This window comes from Camelus ferus, chromosome 6 (genome assembly GCF_009834535.1).
Source record: "Camelus ferus isolate YT-003-E chromosome 6, BCGSAC_Cfer_1.0, whole genome shotgun sequence".
NCBI classification, from domain to species: Eukaryota; Metazoa; Chordata; class Mammalia; order Artiodactyla; family Camelidae; genus Camelus; species Camelus ferus.
The window spans coordinates 49984333-50005459 of NC_045701.1; the positions used below are offsets into that span (position 1 = coordinate 49984333).

The following is a 21127-nucleotide window of genomic DNA, read 5'->3' on the forward strand; positions in this document are numbered from 1 at the left end:
CATAAGGAAGCTCAAACAGAACTTGCCACATACATTACCTGTAGACAGCAAATACAAAAAGCCAAAAGCCAGTACCAACAGCTTTGAGGCATGGCCAAGGAAATTCCATGCACTGGACACCTACCTCATTAAGCAGCTGCAGATGCTCCCTGGTTCCTAGTAGCAAGGAGTCTATGCTGCTGCAAGAAAGGGTATTCCAGGTCCTAAAATATGAAAAGCATGGTGAACTGTACAGCTGATTGCCAGTGGGATTGTGGGCAGATCAGAGAGAAAGGGAGCAGGCAGGTACTTAGGATTTTTACTCTGCAAATACATGTCAATTCCTTAAATTCGGGCACCATTATTATTTTAATATATTTGATATGAAATGCTTCAATTGCATTCAAAATCAAATCATGCCATCAATATTTAGCATTTCTTTTCTAACTGAAGAGCAAGAAGAAATATGGATTTTTAAAATACAACTCTTCCTCACATAGTTTTGGATGGTGATAAAAATTGGCTTATAATTTATCATCTACATATGCAGAGTTTCTTGCAGATGGTTACCAATAAGAATCCGAATATATAATCACTTAAAGATTTGGGTAAGCATTCAATATAGCCATTTTAAACATAAAGCCATATTTATGTTTATGCTTATGGCACAAACTTATCTTTTCCAATAATAATCTTTATATTTCATTTCCTTAAAATTATATAATATACTCAAAATGAAATAAATTTTAACATCCAATCACATTTAGACAACTCTTGCAGTTCAATCCAGGGTTAAAAATCTTAGTATTTTTTTTCTGAGTGCCATAAGGTATAAAAGTTTGGGAAGCTCTGCTCTAGGGGAACTGAAAAACTGGTTTACCATATAAAAGATAGACTAAATTTACATATAATTAATTCATTTCATTGTGTTATACAGTGGTAATTTATTCTTAAAAATATATCTATGAAAGTCCCTTATAAAAGTTTATTAGATAATTTTAAGCTGCAATGTGCTTTTAAAATTATATATGTATGTGTGAATATATACATATATATTTTTTCCTCATTGATTTTTAATAAAGCAATACCTAAGATACTTCCCAGGGAAGTAAAAATATTTTCAAAATTGTTTTCTAAAAAACATTGAAAGATTGAGCCAGAGGCATAGCTTAAGGGCAATAACACTCATCTCACAGATGAATTGGAAATGAATGCTTAAATATTGTACATAAAAAGGGAATGAAATTTATTAAGGTTGCTAGTACATAGCTTGGAGAGAAGGAATTCAGAATAATACTGGGAAACTATTAACCTACTTCACCTCAATTGATGATGAAAGATTTGGGCCAATGTAAAACATGCCTCAGGACTTGCTTCACATGCAAGTTATAAAAGCCAGGTGTTCTTATGTCTGATAAATGCATTAATAAACTCTGTATTTTCTCCTAAGTTTTACAACTTAATATAATACTATGACATTTATTATTCCTATTAAAAAAATAAAAGTGATCATTGAAGTGGTTATTCACATGATTCTGAAAAAGACGTATGTGTCTGTAAGTATTTTGCTTATTTGCTCTAGTTTTTTTGAATCAGTATATTCAAGTATTGAATAATAAACCAATAATTTGCCTAATATCACATCTTTATTTTGACTGTAGATAAATGCTTAGTGATAGAATAATAGAATCTTAGAGCTGAAAGAAGTCATCTACGTCGGCTCCTTACGTAGCTGAAGAAATCCAGCTGAAAATAGGCTACACAACTTTCTAGACTCTGTAGCCTCTATAGTTTGTATACAGACACCCTCCATGTCACTGAAAAATGCCAGCGAGAGAAGATCTTGATTTTTTCCGGTACACAAGTACAACAAAGACAAGAGCTGATATTTATAGAACGTCAACGTATGCAAGACACTGCCTGGGATGCTCTGTACGTTTCACCTCATTGAGGCTCAGCAACAATATGAACATGTTAGAATTGCCATCACTCTTTTACAAAAGGGGAAATTCAGTCAGTCATTCAAAGGTTGTAAATGGTTACCAGTTTATGTAGCTATTAAGTAGCAGAAACAGGATTTGAACCCAGGCAATCTGGTTTTCTAGATCCAAAGAGCTTTCTCACAACAGTTAAACCCCTTTCCATGAGCACAACAAGGTATTCGTGACACATGGTAATTAAATGAAATCTGTTTGTTACCAGGCAGGTATTTCTAACCACACAATATTGGTTTAACTGTAGAATGTAACTCATACTTTCTCATACTGATGTCTTTATATACAAAGTGTCCTTCCAATTTCCTCTTCTGATGTGCTGACAGCTCACATTACAACACAACAGGATCAATACCATGACAATTAGGAAAAAGAGAACACTATCAACACAAAGGAACCAACTTTCTGTCTCGGTGAGTTCTAGAAAAATATGTCATTGTAGAGGGAGAGTGTTGGAACATTAAGGTAGGCGTCTCAGCTGCAAATTCCTATAACCCCCAAAAGATATTTTCCTTGTTTTATAACAGTAAAAGAGAAGTTTCTAGAGAGATTTTCTTTCTACATACAATGAAACCTTTAGTAATTATAGAAGAAAATACTGTCCTAACTATAAATTTCCAATACGCCTGAATAGTCAAACTGGTCAATTTCCAGTATTATCTTAAAAATAGGCATTTTTTTCCATGTTCTAAGTCCTTCTCTGTCTGTCTCTCTCTCTCTCACACACACACAGACACACACACAAACACACACTCTTTCAATTATATATATTCAATATGTATTTATATATTATGTTTAATATAATTTTATTGACATTATAAATAAATTTTGTATTTTAACCACTTGGCCAATTAACTCCACTCCTCTCTAGCCTACACATCTATGGTAGAATAATAGATCCTATCATTGTCCAGAATTTTTCCATCCCTAAAATCCATTTCTAAAACTATTCTCTCTGGCCACTTCATTATGTCTGTCAGTCTCACCCTCATTCCAGTTATATATGTACACTGTCCTCTACACTCTACTAATAAATTGTTTTTATTCTCTGACTTCCATCAAGCCAAAGGCTGTTTCACCAATAATCTATTCTCCTTAACTCTCTGGTCTTCCACTATTTCACCAAAGAAAACTTTTCCCTGATTGAGTCAAGTTTCATCATTTCTACTTTTGAATGCTAAATGCAGCTGGAGAAAATTACACAGTATTTTTACTTGGTGTTATAAAAAATATGATTTCTAACCCCAAAGGGAGACTAATAAAGAAGAGATATAAAAACAAATAATCTTGCCTATTGCCCATTCATTTGTGTGTGAAATAGGAGCCAAATTATCTTTTGCAAAAATGGAAAGTGTGTGTGGTAAGCATAAAATGTGTATGGCAGAAATATAAATTATCTTTTTATTATTATAGAAAATATAAATTAACTATTTTACCTCTATTTTCAACATACATGTGTGTTTGTATGTGTCTCTGTGTTTTACTATGTGTCATATACTTCTATTTTCTGAAAACACAGAAGAACAAAATAGATGACATTTGCCCTCAAGAAGCTTAGAATTTATGGGGAGAGCTAGACATTTTTAAGGATAGGAATTATACAGATAATTATTCACTTAGACTTGTGATGTGTCTCAAAGGGAAGGCTGGGTGTATTGTGAGAGCCTGAAAGATACTTGACCTATGATGGAGTAATTTCCTAAAAACTGACATGAAAAAGTTGCCAGTTAAAAAAAAAAAATAGCATGGGGCAAGAGAAAAGAATATTTCAGCAATAAAATCTAGCATATTAGAAGGCAATGAAATAGAAAGAATTTTGTCTGCTAATAAGAAAACAAACAAAACAGGCTTGTGAGTCTGGTAAGCAAGAGAAAGATTGTTTCATGATGAGACTAGGGTGTTTGCTAGGGAGCATGTTTTGAAGATCTCTTTAGACCTTTAAAGAATTTGGAAGTTGTGATGAGAAGACACTTAAGGCAAGTGAGTTATATGGAAATGTTTGCATACTTAATCCAGTTGTTCCATGTACAATTATTGGTATGGAGAAGACAACATTACATAGGTCAAAACTTATTAGTAACTTATTGAAATACTCTAAAAAAATGATCTGAATTCCTTATAGAGACTGTGGGTGAAGAGGCTCTTTTTCCTCCTTTTGTGTCAGGATGCAATGCCTGAAACAACTGCCACCATCTTGGAACGAGCCTGAGGGTGAAGGTGCACCAAGGATGGTGGCCTCAAGGGATGGAAGACACTGAGTCTTTGATAGCTTTACTGAATCCTTGAATCTATTATCCTGAGGATAAACTAGGATTCCCAGCTGTGAGAACTGAGGCCCGAAGAAAAAGACCTGAAAGCTATAGAAGAATAATTTCTCAGAGAACTGGATTTCTTTAGGACTTAAGATTCTTTCTTGAGTGAGAAAAAGGCCTTGCCCAGTTTTAGCAATGCCTTAAAAGTCTGAATAACAAGAAACCATTTTTAGAGAATGGGATATTTTAATTCGTGATTTTGTGGGTGACAAGTTTTGAATATTGGTAGAGGCCAAGCTGTAAGAAAGGTTAACTTCATTGGTGATAAAAATGGTCAAGGAGATGAGAGCTTTGAATTGGATAGATTGTCAGTGAGAAACTGGAACATATCTAGGATTATGGCAGAAAAATTGTGGTGGGGAGGAAGAGACTATGAGTGTGGAATGGAAGTCTTTATATAATGAGGTAAAGTGACAGGGAACTAAGTAAATGACAGAAGTAAGGGGGAGAATGTAATTGTATAACCACACGTCTCAATGGAGCAGGGAGAGGGACATCAGTATAACTGGAATGACATTAGACTCACGATCTTGTTGTATTACGAGATTTGAAAGAATGCACGGCCTACACTTCAGGAAGCACAAAGTAAGTGGTGTTACTGAAAGCTCATTCTCATTTTTGAGGCTCACGGATGGAAATGAAATCCAGAGGGAAAGACAAAAGGGGAATTTAAAAATTTTTTGCAGCAGAAATTCAGAAAGACACAAGGAAAGATTTAGCCAGGATGGGGAAAATGCAGAAGTTGGATACAAAGTGAGAAAAACCAAACCAGTCTAAAGATACAGTAGACTAGAATATAAATAGCAGGAGAGAGTGTTACCACATTAGTCATAGACTCATGATAGATGCATTAGAGTCCTGGTGGATTTCTTCTTAATGACGTCTTGGAGGGTTTGTGTTTATGATAAATTGTCTGCATTCTGAGAAGGAAGTCCTGCTGTTTGTTAAGGAGCGAGGTATTATTTTCTTCTGCAGGAGCTGGCATCTGCAAGGGTACAGTCAGTATGAGTGACTGAGAAATAAGTGTTTTATTTGATTACTGGAGGAAAGAAAATGTCTCCAGGAATATTAGCCTTAGATGTAAAAATAAATTCAAATGAGATTATTGTCAGTACATTACTGTTAAAAGTCTGTGTATTAAATAGTATCAATATGATAAGCAAGTCATTCTGTTTCAGCATAGAATCCTGTCTTAGTGTTTGTTTATCCAAGGATTCAGGCTAACAAAGGCACTGATTTCCAACAAGACTAAACAAAAAAGCACTGTTGATTCTAAAAATAATACCATGGCCAACATCATGCCAATAAATTTTAAAATTTAACTAAAATTGATAAATTCATTGAAAAAAGTCTTTTATCTTTTATATAAATAGAATCTATGCTTAAAAACTTTGCCATAAACTTAGTTCCACATCCTCACATTTTCACTGCTGGATCCCCAAAATGTAAAGAAAATATAACATCAATGTCAAACAAATCTTTCCAGAAAGAGAAAAAAAATCCTAATGATTGATTTTATGTGGTTTGAATAAACTTGATACAAAAATCTATATGCCAGTCTCCCTGATAAATCTCTATTTTACTGAAGTATATTTGCTGAACAATAATATATGTTACAGGCATACAATATAGTGATTCATAATTTTAAGGGTTATATTCCATTTATAGTTATTATAAAATATTGGCTATATTTCCCACGTTGTATAGTATATCCTTGTAGCTTCTTTTATACCTAAGTTTTTATCTCTTACTCCCTTCCACTAGCTCGCCACCCCCTGCTTCCCTCACCCCACTGGTAACCACTAGTTTGTTCTCTATATCTGTGCATCTCGTTTTTTTTATTATATCCACTAACTTGTTGTATTTTTTAGATTCCACATATAAGGGATATCATATAATATTTTTCTTTGTTTGACTTATTTCACTTAGCATAATGCCTTCCAAGTCTACCCATGTTGCTACAAATGGCATTATTTTATTATTTTTTATGGGTGAGTAGTATTCCTGTGTGTGTGTGTGTGTGTGTGTGTGTGTACCACATCTTCTTTATCCATTCATCTATTGATGCACACTTACGTTGCTTCTATATCTTGGCAATTGTAAATAATGCTGCTATGAACATTGGGGTGTATGTATCTTTTTGAATTAGTGTTTTTGGGGTTTTTTTTTTCATATATATATCCAGAAGTGAAATTGCTGGGTTATATATTAGTTCTATTTTTAGTTTTGTGAGAAACCTCCATACTGTTTTCCACAGTGACTGTACCAATTTAGATTCCTACCAACAACGTGAGGGTTCCCTTTTCTCAACATCCTCGTCAACATTTGTTGCTTGTGTCCTTTTTGGTGACAGCCATTTCGACAGGTGTGAGGTGATATCTTATTGTGATTTTGATTTGTATTTCCTGATAATTAGGGATGTTGAACGTCTTTTTATGTGACTGTTAGCATCTGCAGGTCCTCTTTGGAAAAATGTCTATTTAGCTCTTTGCCCGTTTTTTAAATCAAATTATTTAGTTTTTTGATGTTGAGTTGTATGAGCTGTTTATATATATTGGATATTAATACCTTATTGGTGATATCAATTGCAAATATTTTCTCCCAGTTCATAGGTTGTCTTTTCATTTTGTTTATGGTTTCCTTTGCTGTGCAAAAGCTTTTAAGTTTAATTAGGTAATTTTACTTTATTTTTGCTTTTATTTTCTTTACTCTAGAAGATGGATTCAAAAGCATATTGCCATGATATATGTCAAAGTGTGTTCTGTAGAGATTAATGCCTTAGGTATCAGCTAACTTGGTTCCATTTGACTATCTTTTTATGTCATGCATATTTCCTACTTCATTCAATCAGCACAGACTCTACTGTACACAGAACCAACCAGTTTTGAGTCAAGGGAGTGGTTACTGAGTGGTTCATTACCATCAGGTAATTAGTTCATTGCACAGTCAAAATAATTTCAGTGTTTTTGTATGGAGATACAATAACAAAATACAATTTAAAGAAATTTACATTTGGATCTGCAATTCTGATCCACAGACAAAGACACAATTACTTTTAAACTTTCTATATTAATTCAGCAAATATTTATTAAATAACCAACACATCCAGGTACTCATCTAGGTCTCTAGGATAGAACAGTGAACAAAAAACAGAAACCCTGTCCGTGTAGAATTTTCACTCCAGTGGAAGGAGGCAGACATTAAAAAATGAGAATAGTACAAAAAAGGAATTACTAAGGTAAATATATTACATCAATAAACGCTGCAGACAAATGAAAGAGTAAAGAAAGGTAGAGGGCATTTGGGAATGCTGGAGAGGGAGTAGATTGCAACTTTCAACAGGGTGATCAGGATAAACCTTATTGGAAAAACAGCATTTGAACTAAGACTTAAAGAAAGTTAAAAAGGTAGACACACAGGTAACTGAGTGAAGAAGAATCTAGTCAAAGGAAACAATCAGTGCAGACTCCTCTACGGTGGAGTGTTCCTGGTGTGTTAAAGGGAAGGACCACATGATGCTGCTTTGTGCAAAGCAGAATGCTCAAGAGGGAGAGGAGTAAAATATAAGGTAGAGAGTAACTGGGGCCATTACAGGCCATTACTAGAAACTTATCTTTTATACCGAGTGAAAATATTGTGTATTTTCAGCAAATTTGAGTGAGATAAATGGAGTTTCATTTGAAAGTGATCACTCTAGGTGTTGTGTTTCATGGAAACTATCAAGGGAAGGGCAAAAACAGAAGGAGTTGTAGGAAGACTATTTCAGTAATCCAGGAAAGTAAGGATAAAGATAAGGTGCAAAGAAGGAAAGGTCACAACAGAGGTGATGAAAAATAGTTACATGCTACATGGAGTATGTTTAGACCAGAGCAAGTAGAATTTCCAGACTGGATATGAGATGTGAGAGGAAAAGAGGAATTAAGGAGAACTCGAATTTTTTTGGCCTGTATACTGAAAGAATGAAGATACTGTCAAATGAGATGATGTATGCTGCCAGGGGAGAAGCTTTGGCCAGAAAGATCAGGAACTCGATTCCATATGAAATGATTTGAATTATCTACTAAATATCCAATTGGAGATGTCTTAAAAGCAATTGGATTTATGGGGTCAGAACATGGGAGTGAAGTTTGAGCTGTAAAAAAGTGGGTGTAATCACTGACCTATAGATGGCATTTCACATTATGAAAATGAACTAGTTTATCAAGAAAGTGAGTAGAGTTTGGGAATAGATTCGCACCTAGGACTAAACCTCAGGACACTTCTATTTTAAGAGATTGAGGACAATAGGAGGAATTTACAGAAGTACTAAGACAAAGCTGAGTTAAAAAAAAAAAAAATCCAGGAGAGCATGGTGTCATTGTAACATTGGGTATATTTTGCACAGCACATTAGGCTTACATTTTTGATCATATTTAATCCCTAATTTTGTCACTTAAAGAGTTGCCTTTATGCTTTATACTACCATATTTAAATACATCTTTAAAGTATTAAAAGTATGAGAGCGATAATATTTTTGTTTTATCCTAAAAAATTTAACTAAATTTGATGAAGTGCTGTTCAGCAAATATGTACATGAAATCTGCCATGAAAGTCAAATGACCCCTATAATGCTACTCTTTGCTAAATCATGTATTAGAATCCTAGTTTAGAACACTTATAATTGTAAAAATACACTCATACAAGAAGGTTATGGAAACTAAAACAAATATAGTCAAACTTTAATGTGTAGTACATCCTCAAAAAAAGTATGTATTTTATGTGTTTTTTTCATGTAAGAAAAGACCTCTTTCAGAAGTATAGATAAAAAGAAGTCACGATGGCCACAAACAAAATAGACATGGAAAAATAAACTTAATGAAACAAACTGAATTGCCAGAGAAAATATTTTGCAGAAGACATATCTGATAAAGGACTATTATCCAAAATCGCAAAGAACTGTTAAAACTTAACAATAAGAAAACAAACAACCCCATTAAAAATCGGCAAAACCTGAAGAGTTGTCTCAGCAGAGAAAACATACAGATAGCAAATAAGAATATGAAAAGATGTTAAACATCATGTCATTAGGGAATCAAAAATTAGAACGAGATACCACTCATCACCTATTAGAATGGCTAAAATCCAAAACACTGACAACACCAAATGCTGCTTAGGATGGGGAGCAACAGGAAGTCTTATTGCTGGTAGGAACGCAAAACAGTAGTCACTTTGCAAGACAGTTTAGCAGTTTCTTAGTTAAAACTAAGCACACTCTTACCATAGGATCTAGCAATTGTGCTCCTTGGTCTTTACTCAAAAGATTTGAAAACTTATGTCCACCACACAAAAACCTGTACATGGATGTTTATAACAGCTTTATTATTAAGTATCAAAACTTGGAAGCAACCAAAATGTTCTTCAATATTTCAAAGGGAAAAATTCCATTCAGCACTAATAAGAAATGAGCTGTTAAGAAGTGAAAAAAAAAAAAAGGAGGAATCTTAAATGTGTATTACTCAGTGAAGGGAGCCAATCTGCAAAGGCTACATATGTACTGTAGGATTCTAACTCTATTACATTCTGGAAAAGGCAAAACTATGAAGACAGTAACAAAATCAGTATTTTCCAGGGGTTGAGAGAAGGAAGGTGTGAATAGGCTGAGCACAGGAGATTTGGGGGGCAGTGAAACTATTGGGTTGACACTATAATGCCGGATACATATCCTTATGCATTTGTCCAAACCTAGGGAATGTATAATGCTAAAGGTGAACCTTGATATACAATATGGACATTGAGCGATCGTTTTTTGTCAATATAGGTTTATCAGTTGTAACAAATGTACTTTTCTGGTGTGGGATGTTGACAGTAGCTGTACCTGTGTGGGAAAAGGGAATATATGGGAATTCTCTGTCCTTTCCACTCAAATTTGCAGGGAAACTAAAACTGCTTTAAACCATAGAGTCTATTTAAAAATAAAAATCAATCAATAAAGATAATCCCCTGGTACAGTGAGATTTAAATACACGAATCATAGAGTATTTAAGCCATTTTATATAAAAGACCTCTCAAATGGGCTGTTCATAAAAGGTTTCACAGTGAATTAGCTGGAAAGATTGTTAAGGATCATAGTTTTTAAAAAAGTAATTGACTAAAAAAATAATACTTCTACCTATTTAAAAATCTAATTTGAAAAAAAAATCTAATTTGGATGAGCAGTATTTAGAACTGTTCTATTCCCTCTGCAGTATATAGAAAGGAATATCAGCTGTACCTTTGAACACTTTTTTTTTACTTCCAACTACTGCTTTCCAAATATGTCACTGCCCATGTGCTGGATTCCATTATTAAATTAAAAATGTAAAATGGATGCTTTTCAACAAACATCACTATTCAGACTACAATAAAATGATCCAGGATTTGAGCTGATTTAAATGTATATGTTCATCTAATTCTTTTTTTTCCTTTCTGCTCTATGATAAGTGTACTTTAATGACATTATGCTTATTTGCGCACCATGTTAGGGAAAACTAGCATACCAACTAGTTGCAGCAGTAAATTCCAATCACCCATAAAGCCCATCTTATTTCCTCTGACATAACTAATTACTTCACTGAGTCATTGAGCTCTTTTAGCTAAATATGTCACATGATTATTTTTTCATTGTGTTCCAGGCGCCATTTGAAGTTTCAGATTTCTGACTTGAATGGCATATATTCCTCATTTGTATTTCTCAGATATCACTTTTCTTAGTCTCAAACAAATATGATATTCACCTATTGAAAATACATTTGCCCCAGTTTAAATAAAGACATATATAATAGAATATAAATTTTGATCATGCGTAAGATAGAGTTGTCTTTTAGTTGGACAGGCTTATTGTCAAGAGTGCCATGATACAGAATTTTGTCTAAGACAAGGATAAGATGGGCTATCTAGTAATTTATAAAGTGCTGTTTAAAATTTGAAACTAGAAAACAGGCCCCAGGGCTAGCTTGTTTAGAGTTAGAGATGTGTAGATTGATGGCTTAGACCCGGTTTAACTGGTTACAAATTCTGGCTTGACTATATAACCAATGGGAATTAAAAGATTCCACTGGAAAATCTTGATCAAGCTCTCCTAATACCAAGATTTCTTACACATATTTTCATGGTTCGTTCTCCAGAGACGAAGTGCGTCCTCTGAAACAGAGAGCATCCTGTGGCACTGGACATGGAAGCCTGTTGAGTTCTAGATGCTTTTTCTCTCTTGCTACACTGTATTCTCTGCCTAGATTAAAGCCTATCACTAGGACACCCTGAGAAATCTTGTAAATCTTTCTGTTACCTTTGAAATTGTTACAGGTGGATTTAGGAAATAGAACTAATAATTTCTTTAGTGTTGAGCTCCAAATACATCCTCTCCCGGTATTAAATGTCCTTGAGAAATAAGATATAACATTTAAAAAACATGTGAATACATACACAGAAATTCTACTTTTCAATCTAAAATATATTGGAATCAAGAATTAAAGTTCCATTTTCTCCATTAAGCAAACAGTTAAAAGCTTGGGCTTTGGATTATATCCCAATTTCAGTTTGACTCTGCCCCTTATTAATTCTGTGACCTTGGGTAAATAATATAGTATCTTTGTGCTTCAGCTCTCTTTTATGTAAGATGTGGATAACAGTAGCATCTAACTTCTAAGGTTGTTTTGAGGACTAAATGAAATGATCAATTTGAAGTCTATAGATAAATGCATCATAGTATTCATTGTTAATAATTCCAGCCCTAGTTGGAATCCTATAATATATGTAGACAAAACTGTTTGCCTCAGCAATTAATTGTATGTTCTCTTTATTATTTTCAAGTTATTTCATTCTCTCCTGAAGGCAGGAAAAATGGTCCTTCAGAGGAAGTGTTCAAATATACAGGTTTGCAGTCCTACCATGAACCAAAAAGTGCTGAGCCAACTTCTTTATGAATTAACTGATTCTGGGGTTCCATACATAGATTAATTCAATTTACTTTATCCGCACTCAGTTATTTACCGTGAATATCTAAAATAGTGACAGTATACGTGTACTGTGTTTTTGACACCACTCACCTTAAGATTACTAAAAGAGTATAAAAATTCTTAAATAGGGGATGTATATTTTGCATTATTTAAGCACAAATTGGCCTTTTAGAGGGATCCTATTGATTATTCAAGTTATCAAATTTGAATGTTGAAATTAATTATTCAAATACCACATACAGTGAATCAAATATATATACAAACACCGTATTTCTCAAAAAATCCACAACTTTTTGTAATATAAAAGTGCATAAGTTTTCATTAAAAACTGGCACATACTATTTTAACCCTAGGTATTATCACTCAATTTTATCATGCTCCTCTAGCCCTAACTCAGAACATTATATAAAAGATGCCTATTGTGATTCCATTTAAAATATAAGATACATTATGAATAGCTTTTAAGTTTAAAAATAGAAAAAAAAACCATTAAAGACACAGTAGTATATCTGTTTATAACAATTTGTAGGAAATCAAAACGATAATTTTGAGAAATGTTATAATTTCATGTTTAATACATTCTCTTATATAAATTTAAAGGAAAAAAGTGATAAGCACTGGATCCACACTATGATTAGAGCCAGGTTCAAAATAATTGAAAAGGCAAAAATAGTTAAGATGGTAAATTTTATATTATGTGTATTTCAATTAAAAAAACAATTTTAAGAGATTTTCATTTCTGCCTAGGATATAAATGCCAGAAAGAGTTTCACTACACTTTTACTACAATCAAAATGCTGGATAATCTACAAAGTTCTAATTCTTCTAGACACCATCAGAGGGCTACAGAGACGTATCAGGTAAGTAGCCTGAAATCTAGAAAAGACAGGTATGTCTAATGAGAGGTAGGATGAAGCAACTTGGCTCATATGTGGCAGAACAAACGGGGAGAGACACTGAATCACTGAATGCCATACCGAGAAAACAAAAAAACAACAAAAAAGAAAGATATCTGGAAAATCTCAAATTTTAAAACGTTTACGCAAACACTTCTAATCCCATAGAGAATGAGCATATTTCAGAGAATATTTAGATATTTATTTATTTATTTTTAGGAACCAAGATTTTTAATACAATTTTTAAAGGTTCTGCTCCATCTATAGTTATTACAAAATATTGGCAATATTCCCCTTGTTGTACAGTACATCCTTGTAGTCTCTTACACCCAACATTTATATGTCCCACTCCCTCACCCCTATGTTGCTCCCTCCCACCCCCACTGTCGACCACCAGTTTGTTCTCTGTATCAGTGAGTCTGCTTCTTCTTTGTTATATTTACTAGTTTATTGTATATTTTAGATTCCACATGTAAGTAATATCATACAGTATTTGTTTTCTCTGTCTGACTTATTTCACTTAGCGTAATACCCTCCAAGTCCATCCATGTTGCCACAAATGGCAAAATTTTATTCATTTTTATGACTGAATAGTAGTCCATTGTGCACACGCGCACACACACACACACAACATCTCATATATTCATTCATCTGTTAATGGACACAGGTTGCTTTTATATCTTGACAATTGTAAACAATGCGGCTATGAGCATTGGGATACATGTATCTTTTCAAATAAGTGTTTTTGTTTTTTTCAGGTATATACCCAGAAGTAGAATTGCTGGGTCTTATGATAGTTCTGTTTTTAGTTTTGTGAGAAACCTCCATACTATTTTCCATAGTGGCTGCACCAATTTACATTCCCACCAACAGTGAACAAGGGTTTCCTTTCTCCACATCCTCGCCAACATTTGTTATTGTGTCCTTTTTGATAATTGACATTCTTACAATTGTGTGAGGTGATATCTCATTGTGGTTTTGATTTGCATTTCCCTGATGATTAGCAGTGTTGAGCATTTTTTCATGTATTTGTTAGTATCTGCATTTCCTCTTTGGAAAATATCTATTCAGTTCTTCTGCCTCTTTTTAATTGAGTTTTTTGTTTGTTTCATGTTGAGTTGTATGCTTTTAAATGCATTATTTTAAAAGTTGTGTTAGACTGCTAAATCAGTTATAGGGAAATCTGTACATTTAAGGCTTATAATAGAAAACAAGAAATTTCTCAAATCAGTGATCTAAGATTCCACCTTAAGAATCTGAAAAAATTAAAAAAAGCAAACCAATACCAAAGAAGGTAGAAGGAGGGATATTTTAAACATAAGTTATCAATGAATTTGATAAAAGCAAAACAGTAGAGAATTACTGAAATAGTAAAACTGTCAACTCAGATTTCCATATCCAGTGGAAACATCTTTCAAATTACCAGTAGACATACAGTATGTGAAATGAAACCAAACTCTGATTTAAAGATGACTTAACACCAAAGACATAAATAGTTTCCACATACAAAGAAACATAGCTGTAATTCTCAATCTAAAATGGTAAGGAGACTGTGTATAAATAAACAGCTTTATTTTATTCACTATTTTATCCTTAGTGCCTAGAAGGGTCCCTGATAAATCTTCAGTGCACAATAACATTTTGATAATTATAAAGGAGTAGGAATGCTGTTTCCCTCTTCTGGAGAATTCCTTTGATAATACTGTAACAGGAGTTTCATCCTCTCTGTGGAGCTAATTACTGGATTGAACGTTACTGTCCAGAACTGCCCCCAAGGACACCTGAAGTCTAGTCAAAGGCACTGCTCTTTATCTACTTGTCACTGACAGGACCAAATGCTTGAAATAACAATAAATGGCTGACCAGGGGTCATTTTTTAATTGTCTTCCAAATTCACAAATTATAAAATTTGTTTAACAGGAAAACTATTAACCTCACCAGGAATAGAATTGTTAATGTCATCATAGAAATGATTAACCTCTGGATCCTTTTCTTGTCCAGGTCTTGATAACTGTGCAGAAGTGGTAAGAACAGTGTTTATAATGAGAACCAAATAGGTTACCAAAAGTTTAGAGCCTTTATATTTCTTTGACACTCTGAATCTCTGTTGTAGAAAATGACAGTTAAATTCAAAATGCTAAGTATTTTATTTATAAGAAGACTGGGGTGATTGTTTTTTGCTTTAGTTGAAAATATATGAAGACTGCAAAATTCTGTAGGACAGAGTTTGGCAAATTTGTGTGAATATAAATCACTTCAAGAATCATTTAAAATACAGATTCTGTTTCAGTAGTTTGGGAGAAAGGCTTGAAACGTGTCTTCTCTAATAATCTCCCTGGTGATGGCAATGATGTTGGTCTGCTGGGCCATACTTTATAAACCAACAAGCTAATTACATCTTGATTATTTAAATGATAGCAACCTGTAAGAATACAATACATTCAAAGATAAGGGCATCATGAAAGGGGCAGTATAGTTAAATTTGTTCCTATTTTTTTCTGGCCTCACTGCCCTTGCTAAACCACACCTATAGTATGTCATTGTTATTTGGCAAAGGGCTTGCTGCCTAATGTGCATAGAGGCCAATACTATGGCACTGGCTTTTGAGAAAAGAAAAGGCTTTATTGTGAGCTCACCCGGCAAGGAGACAAAAGGCAGGGCTCCAAACATTCTCCTTGATCTGGGTTTGCTCTTGGGTTCGGTCAAACTTCTGTGAATTAGAGGAAGACGCACTGGTACGTGGAAGCACTGTGGGGCAAGTTTCCCCTGGAGGGCTTTGGAACTTGGCCATTTATATTGTAAGGTAAGATGAAGGGGGCTTCAACACCCATCTTTCATGACAATGGGCCCTTTGCATCTGAAAGGGTTCCACCGTTCAGATTCTGGTATTGTCCTGCTGCTTTGGTTCTGTGGCTTGGAGAAACACTGGTTCTGGGCGTTGTTTGAGGTCAAAATCTTCTCCTCCACACATACTTTGGCTGTGTGACTTGTGGTTTTTTTTTCTGTTGTCTCTGCAAAGCCACTCAGTATCTTGTTAGAAACAGGTTAGAGACAGTTTGGGGCTAGTTTGGGGCTGAGGACACTAAAGGGTTAGTCTAGGTAAAATGTCTGACTGCGTTCACGAGGTAAAGATAAAAAGACGTCAGGGAGGACCCTGTGATGTCTGTTGTGGGCAAGTTGCTAGATGTTGGCAGCCTGTACTTGATTGATTATTATATAAAGACCAGTTAGAGAGGAATGATGATCAGTTAAGCTTTAAAATTAAATATCCAGTGGAAAGTTTAATATAAAAGTCTAGAACTCAGCAAGTTTTCCAAAGTACATATTCTAAGAAAATAATGATCAGGGACCTGTAGTCGGGAAGAAGCCTGTCTAGTGTTTAATCAAGCTGAGGGGAATGTTAAGGCTGTCTTGGTCAGCGTGTGTGTGCATGCTCACCAAAACGAGACATTTTAAACTAAGGGAAAAGAACCTCAGTGGGGAGGGAGGGTTCCACTGGAGTGATTTTTCAGAGAAAGCAAGATGGGATAGAGGTTTAAGAATTGACAGGAAAATAACTATTTATTTCTTTATATTTGTGGGGAACGGAGTGAAAGCAATTGCCAATATTGTCCATTTTATATAAAGGCAGGAAATAGAGGAAATTAACAGTGATGAGTTGGTCAAAATTTTAGCTTTATAGTAATATAGACTGAAATGTGATCTAAGTTCAATAAGCTATTTCCTAACTCCTGAGCTAATGCAGTATGAGACAGAGGGGTTTTAAAGGAGAAAGGAGAGAGAGAATTTTGGAGCTAGACAAGTTTTCAATGGATGGAGTAGGGTTAAGAAGCCCTAGGACGTGATGGAAGAGCAAGTAAGTAAGGGGAGGGAAAAGTAATAAAAAATGAGGGACAGTATTATTGATTCATTCACCATGTGTAAGACCAAAATGTAACCAGACTAATATGCAGGACACAGAGGCCATGAGTGAAACAGACAAGCAATGGACAAGAGATTATGCAAACTAAACAAAATAAAACATTTAGTTACACTGGGCCAAGTGCTACCTACTAGAAGATAAAAGACAAGTTTTCCCTTGAGCTGAATGTTATACTTTCTCTTCCTAAAAAAAGAGGGGAAAAAATTGATTAAACTAAAAAAAGCCCCTCATGGTTTTAAAAAAAATATCTGACCAAATCCCTGATGTCTCCTTAAGCCTTCTTTTGTGTACAGGATCAGCACAGACCACTGAGTCTGCACATGAAACCTTGGAATGAAAAAAAAGCACAAGCGCTAGCTTCCTTCAGTTAAACTATTGCTTTTCCCATTTCCTCTTTCTTGTGCTTCAGTGAAGTAAAAACAGGTCGCGACTAATTCAGGAGACCAGAGTTTGATCCTTCCCTAATTGATGTGTAACTTTTTGCAAATTACCTAGCTTTTAGTACTTTTGTTTCCTTATCTGTAAAATTAGGGGTGGGCTAGAGTGTTCTCTGAAGGCAACTTTCATATCGAAACACTATGGTTCTTGCTGTCTATAAATTAGTGCTTCCATGTTATCTTTTTTTAAATTGAAGTATAGTCAGTTACAATGTGTCAATTTTTGATGTACAGCATAATGTCCCAGTCATGAATATACATACATATATTCATTTTCATATTCTTTTTCATTAAAAGTTATTACAGGTATTGAATATAGTTCCCTGTGCTATACAGAAGAAATTTGTTTTTTTACCTATTTTTATACATGCTGGTTAACATTCGGTAATCTCAAACTCCTAAATTTATCCTTCCCTAGTAACCATAACATTGTTTACTATGTCTGCAAATCTGTTTCTTTTGTAGATGAGTTCATTAGTGTCCTCTTCTTTCTTTCTTTCTTTCTTTATTTCTTTCTTTTTTTTTTTAATTAAGATCTCACATATAGGTGATATCATATGGTATTTTTCTTTCTCTTTCTGGCTTATTTCACTTAGAATGATGATCTCCAGGTCCATCCATGTTGCTGCAAATGGCATTATTTTATTCTTTTTATGGCTGAGTAGTATTCCATTGTATAAATATATCACAACTTCTTTATCTAGTCACCTGTTGATGGACATTTAGGTTGCTTCCATGTCTTGGCTATTGTATATAGTGCTGCTGTGAACATTGAGGTGCGTTACCTTGAGTTAATCTGCTTTGCTAAATATAGTACTTGTACCTAAGAACACTAGGAAGACTACAATGCAATAAGTTAAAATTAGGCTGTAAATCTTTCAGTCCTCTTGCCAACCAGTGTCTCGACCAACAATCACCAGGAATAAATTTTTTTCTTCTTTTATGTTCAGTCTTCTAATCTTGACCAAAGTTACAAACTCACCTGTTAAAACCTTTGCCACCTGAAGATTTTAATTGCTATGGGATAGATGAGACAATATATTCTACTGTTATTTTTTTAACTAAACATCTGATGAGTATAAAATATCAAAATTGTGTAGTAAACAATATGAATATCTCTTAAGGCTGGTAATAGTTGAACATAAAATCTTCTACAAATTAGCTAATCAGACTAAAGAAAACCCAAGCCAAACAAAACCCTTAACAGATTAACATAAATCAGCAAATACGTTTTGAATGTCCTTTGTAACACAAAATCGCAAAGTGGTTATTTAAAAATAGATCCAAGAATAAATCCAGAGGAAATTTATGTTCTTTAGGAATGAAGCAGATAAGTTTTAACTTTGTGAACATATTCAACAAATAAATGTTTTATTTCCAATTGGAAAAGGCACTGCATCTGTCCCTGTAGGTCACAGAGCAGTGTGAGTGGCACAAAGACAAGACAATAAATCTTCAGAAACTAGTTGATGAGGACCATAACCTTAGTGACCGTATGTTTAGAAGAATTAAAAACAAGGCATTCTCATGGGAGAAAATGAAGTAAATAATTTGGTGGAAAAGCCCAAATTTTTTTCTTTCTAAATTTCATTTAATACCATGATATAAGCTTTCAACCTTGTAGAATTTAAAAAAAAAGATTACTATCTGAACCTTTTAGAAAGAATTTTAATAAAGATGAGCTAACCTAATAGTAAAGCAGAAAACAGTTGATTTCAGCTGCTATTTTTATAACTTAAGTCTTTCCATTTTTTGCCTTTATGTTTGTAACAATCATTTACAGTGAACTTGCCACTCAATTTGTCTTGAGTTACTTTGTGTATAGAAATGCACTGACCTTTCAGAATTCTCAAGTTTTGTCTGTGAACTTTTGTTAGCATAGCCACCTGTTTAGTATCCTATGTTGTCTTATATTAGAAAAGATTGTGTGTTTAGAAAATGATTGATGAGAGCAAAAAAAAAAACTCCAATATTTCTTTTAAAAGCTTATTATGGAAATTCTAAAAGAAAAGATTTATAAACAGTCCTGGCATTTCCACAAGGTGCGGGGGTATTCTAGAACCTATAGTGAAGGCCTGGGTATATAGGACAAGGACAACCTTGTCCGAGGGACTCATCTTCCTTTTTTTCATTCGGTGGGATCTCATTTCAGAACTGTTCTATTAAAATCAATGCTTCTCAAACATTTTGTATCCAGATTTTTTTCCTGAAATGTTTTACTTCACCTGCTGCCTGCTTGACACAGAATATGACGCATACAACTTGGCTTCTTTGAGGTAATCCAGGGTTTTGTTAATTTAGAGCTGTCCCACAGTGCAGTAGCTCCCTATGGTGACAGGGAAACCCTTCACTGAATGTCCCCAAGCTGAGTGCCGCTTTCTGATGATGTTCTTGCTTGCTTGCTTTAGTTCTGTAACTGGATTCTCTCCATGGCATGTCTTGGCCTATTTAAGACTATCACTTTTCATTTCTTTCAGTTATTCTTTGCAACCAGAATGGCTATTAATAATGTCTAGCTCAAGACCAACTAGGGTAGATATAAATGGCTCTCTTATAAGGAAAATCCTTGAATTTTTGGCACATTAGCTTTGCCTAAGTGTAGGCTTAAAATGGTGATTAAAAGCATGTGTGTGCAACTAAATTGCCTGATGCAACTTCTTGCCCTGTCCAGTAGTTATATGAAATTGGTCAAATTACTTAACCTCACTTCTCCTAGTTTTACTTATCTATTCAGGTCTTCTGCCCAGTTTTTAATTACTTTTTTTTTTTTTTTTTTTTTTTGCTGTTGGGTTTTATGAGTTCTTTATATACATTTTGAATATTATCTCTTATCAGCTACTTGGTTTGAAAATATTTTCTCCCTTTCCTTGGGTTGCCTGTTCACTTTGTTGATTGTTTCTTTTATAAAGTGCAGAACCTTATTATTTGATGTAGTTCCATTTATTTATTTTTGCTTTTGTGGCTTGTGCATTTGGTGTCAAATCTAAAAATGTATTGCCAAGACCAATGTTTTCTGGTTTTATGTTCTTTGTTTTTTTTGTTTTTTGTTTTTCGTTTGGTTTTCAGGTGTTATATTTAAGTGTTTAATCCATTTCAAATTAAATTTTGTGAGTAGTACAAGATAGTGGTCCAATTTCATTCTTTCATATGTGAATATCCAGTTTTCCTAGCATCATTTATTGAAGACTATCTTTTCCCTATTGAGTATCTCTGGCTCCCTTGTCAAATTTTAGTTGACTGTACTGGATTTTGTTGTTATTTTGTTTATTTGTTTTAACCAGTTCTCATAGTCTTAGCCTCTTTTTTGAAGTATGTATTCTATTTATCTTACACTATTTTTTTTTCTATTTGAGCCATCTTCTTTGCATTTATCATTCCTTGAGTATATAGAGATTTTTTTTTTCCATGGTTAGTGTATTTCATCCACTGTGAAAAATCTTTGTTCTTTATATCTTCAAATCTTACTTCTATCCCATTCTTTCCTTTCTTTCTGGGACCCCAAATAAACATATGTATAAACTTTTTTTTAACCACATCACACATGTCTTTACACCCTTTTCACATTTTTTCCATTTTGGTCCTTTCTGTGGGTCAGTTTGCATGTGATCTATTGG

At 34.0% G+C, this 21127-nt stretch overlaps 1 long non-coding RNA gene across 5 annotated transcripts in view; it reads left to right on the top strand.

The window, feature by feature from the left end:
• Window positions 1-21127, top strand: part of LOC106730238 — a 579289-nt gene that overhangs the window by 49467 nt on the left and 508695 nt on the right. For all 5 annotated transcript variants that reach the window (XR_004320690.1, XR_004320693.1, XR_001366677.2 and 2 more), the window contains exon 3: window positions 13006-13118. This is a non-coding gene — a long non-coding RNA (uncharacterized LOC106730238). The remainder of the gene's footprint in view (window positions 1-13005; window positions 13119-21127) is intronic.